Here is a 4,201-nt window from a genome sequence, read left to right on the forward strand (position 1 = left end):
AGTAGTTCCTAGTGCTCGGAGTCAGGGCCGTCCTTTAATTAAAAATTCTGTCTTCATGTATCTGATGTTCTGTCGCGAGCATGACTGGGAAAGTGACTGCTTTGTCTCTTTCCATAGCGTGAGCTATTATATTACTTGGTGTTTCAATTACCGTGTACATATTGTATGACTGAATATCAAGGAAACAATTAGACAAATAGAAATTTCAACACGTCCAATCGCAACTAATCATTTTACGAGTTAAACGACTCCATGCATGCAAATGAAGATAGACTCGTCATCATCTAAACTCTTATCCCAATTATAAATGGTCGGTTACGTAATCCTGTGTTTGTTTCTTTTCAGTGATATATCCAATTATTAAATTATGAATGCTTAAATCCTTTGTTAATTCCCCCACCCAAGACGTTTTCTTTTTTTTTTACGAAGAGAACTAATTTCAAATTTAGACTCTAAGACCTGTGATCATTTGCCGGTATTTATGTGAGGGGTGGGGGTAAGTTGGTTAATTGGTAAATTGACCATAATACTTGTGTTCAGTTGCTGCTATATTGGGTTCTATTGTAAATAAGAATATTTTTAACGCTTCGTTCTCTTTTGAGTAAGTTATTTATTCCAATAAATACATTTATTCAAGAAAATAAACTTTTTTTAGTCTTTACATAAATAAATCTGAAAAACAAAAACATAGGATTCTAATCAAAATCTCATTAACCAATTTTCCCCTCTCAAAATCAAGAAATAGATGTCCTGTAAATATCAGCTGCCCAGGTAACTGATTCATACCCGATACCCTCTTATGAGGCTAAACAACTTTCCCGTGCACTTGTTGAAGCCAATAAGCGCTATCTCCCTCTCACCTTTCTTTCGCAAGATAATTAGTAGGGTACAAGAACACTGGAAACTTGCTTATCGGGACAAATTTTACTTGGGAAACTTTTGTGGTAAATGTATTTCCTTGGGCAAGTATAGATGAATGAGGCCTAAGAGAAATATTGTCAAAAGTGAATAAACACCTTAGTTGTATCCCAACCACCCACACGTTATCATCTAGTACAAACACGAGTGTGTGAATCAGAGGCTACTTGACCCATCATGAGCCGACGATAGTGTTTCATACACATGGAGTCCCACATGTTCACTCATGATTGGCCATGTATAGTTTGGTGCAACAGATTACGTATGCCTATTCTAATTATATGGCATCAACTACATGAATCCTCTTTATCACCATTCAATTCTGTTTAATCATTTTTTATCAATTTGACCTATATCCTTTTTTGTCTATTCTTAACCCTTTTTAATCCTTTTAAATTGCAACATATGGCTTTACCTGATGCAAAATCATCCATTTTTTTCTTTGGTTACAATGCAAACTAATTTACACTGATGCAAAACCATGGCAATGCAAATGATTTGAATGTAAATTTTGGCATACTTTTGTTTCAAATTTTAGCTTAATTTGTTTGATTGCAATACAAATGAAATAAATTAAGACATGAAGCAAAATAAAGTAAAATCCAAAATAAAATTAAACAAGAATTTGCATTTTTTATATTTGCACTCTCATACATTTGTACTAGTGCAAATAAAATTGCACTGCAACCAAACACAGCCTATATATAGACGGCGGAAGAAAGGAATCCCACAACATATTATGCTTTACTTAAAAAAAAAAAAAACGAAAAGAAAGAAAGAAATACATATTATGCTTTACATTGATACATTCCAATAACAAGTAGCCAAAATAAGAGCAATCAAGTTAGAATGCTCCCTAACGGCTTCCTAATTACTAAGCATTTTCACATCATCGACCACAGAGTATATATCTATTTTCTTTTTCTTTTTCTTTTTCTTTTTAAGCATGTGAGAAAACACAATGCAGAGATTAATTATATATCTACATTTACATAATTTGAATCCAAATTCCCTTGCTCGGAACTTCCTGATGAACCACAAACAGAAGATAATAGCCCGAAGGTGAAAGTAAACCTGATTTGGGCATCAACGTCTCGACGTCATACACTGGCCCCGACACCGGCGTCACCCTTGCGGCATCCAGAACCAGTAGCCTTTGATTCATGGAGAATGAATGGGTTGTGAATGATGGAGCCACCATTGTTATCGACACCCGGCTGCTATCAAATGCGCCCGGAACAGAGATCCGAACTCTCAGTCGTTGCCCATACTTGAGCTTAACTTGAGATAACGGATAGATAATCCTTGGGCGTACATTCAAAAGGCCCGGATCCAAATAACCCGGTGAGAACGCCTCTAAGCTTAAGTCAGTTGGATAAAGGACGCCTGTGAAATTGTAGAATACATGAGGGTTGTTTCCTCCAACCAGAACCCGACCATCCCGGAGTAAGATTGCAGTGGAATGGTACATACGCGGTATCTTGGTGGGGTTTTGCACCTCGAATCTCGACCCAGATGGGTAATCGGGTTTGTAAAGCACCGGACTGTACACTGGGTCCCGGCCCATTTCCCACCCACCAGTCCCTGATGCAGCTCCATTGATTATCAAGATGTGGCCATTGGGAAGTATTGTCATGTCTCCCATGACCCTTGGTAGGGGCATTGTCTCCATGAACCAAGCTGGTTTCGGGTCAGTAATTTTGATTCTCCCACATGTGTTGAGAGCTTTAACGAAGTTACCTCTCTTCGCCTGAGCGTAAGAGCCTTTCAGCGCGCCACCGCATACCAGAACCTCAGCTTCAATGTATGGTCTCTGTGTGTGCTTCAGAGGGAGAAGAACTGAAGAACCGGTGCTGGGGTAGCACCTCGGATCACCCCCAGGTATTTGCGGGAACGTTTTCACAACTTTGTTCCTGTTATAGTCGAGTAGAATCGCTCGGTTGTTGGAGAAGATGAATAAGTTACCGTCAACGTTAAGATGAACAAATGGGTAGAGATTATTCTCTATCCCCGGATCATTAGTTTCCCACAGAAACGGCAGAGAGAAGAGCTTGTTAGTCGACGGGGATTTTGGGTAGAATTCATAATTGAATTCCCGACGTCCACCGATTACGATAGAGCGGCCGTCTGGTAATATATGGTTGGTTGCGTACCACCGCCGAGCAAGGAGTCCGGACCTATTCTCTTCCCAGTCACAACCATTGCACGGTGTGAACATTCTAACAGAACGTTCACCGTCGTTGAATCCACCAGTCTGGATGAGACGCCCGTCGGGTGCGACCACACCGGAAGAGCACCAGACGTCAGTTTGGACCATGAGAGGGCGAAACGAGTTGGTCGAAACATCGTATTCGGCGGAATGAGCGGTGCAGTCGACCGTGAGAACGGTGTCACTGGGGTCGGTCCGACACTTGCCCTGGGGCAAAGCTAGCTCTGACTTGCCGAAGTCAGTACGATCGAATATGACAACACGATCATTGTAAAGCAGTTGCATGTGCATGGCGGATATACCAATGCTTTTCTGTAGGAGTTCCCAGCTGCCTCGTCCGGCAGCAAGGGTCAGACTCCGTCGAGGTGTTGCTGCAAGGAAGAGCAGCAGCCAGACAAGCAAGGAGAAAAGCAAAGTACGAGTGGGCATAACGAATTAATGAACTTGATTTGTTATTACAGAAGCTGTGAATGTGGGTGGGTGCAGAGGAATGTTGTGTGGCTCCTCCCTTATATAATAATACTCGGGTTGGAAACACGTGCAGGAAACAAACTTAGAATTCAGAAACAAAACTTAAATGAATCGCATCTTCACTTGATTTCTTTTAATCTACAGTTGATTAACGTGTGGGTCTTGCTTCATTCCTTCAAATTAATTCTGTATTATAGACTAATAGACGGCTGAGGCTTTTGAAGTAGTAGTAGTTGTGGAGTTGGTGAATGATGAATCAACAGCACCAAGTAGCTGCTTGTATTTTGTATTTGTTAAGACGATTCGGGCGTCGTTTGCTCTGGCTTTATTAGTTTGTACTTCCCTTTCCACGCAGCCCCATCAGTATCACTTGATTGGGACAGGCTAGTCGTTTTTAAACTCAGTGCCAGGCAGCAGCCCAAATTGACTGTGAGACAGAGAGAGAGATGGGACGGGCCGGGTGTCTTGCCGGTTTGTCTTCACCTTACACAAATTAAGAATGCAGCAAGAACTTCAGAGAAAAAGATTATGGGTGGTTTATGTTGTTCTCACTTCTCACTTCTCGTCTGTATATCGACGGGATAAATCCCTCTCCCTCTCCGA

At 41.2% G+C, this 4,201-nt stretch overlaps 1 pseudogene across 1 annotated transcript; it reads right to left on the reverse strand.

The window, feature by feature from the left end:
• Nucleotides 1-1,517: 1,517 nt before the first annotated feature.
• On the reverse strand, nucleotides 1,518-3,630 carry LOC104607496 (aldehyde oxidase GLOX1 pseudogene; annotated as a pseudogene). Its single transcript, XR_016076174.1, has one exon. The product of XR_016076174.1 is annotated as an aldehyde oxidase GLOX1 pseudogene (transcript).
• Between the last annotated feature and the right edge of the window lie 571 nt (nucleotides 3,631-4,201).

This window comes from Nelumbo nucifera, chromosome 5, assembly GCF_055504915.1.
Source record: "Nelumbo nucifera cultivar China Antique chromosome 5, China Antique-T2T, whole genome shotgun sequence".
Taxonomy (NCBI): domain Eukaryota; kingdom Viridiplantae; phylum Streptophyta; class Magnoliopsida; order Proteales; family Nelumbonaceae; genus Nelumbo; species Nelumbo nucifera.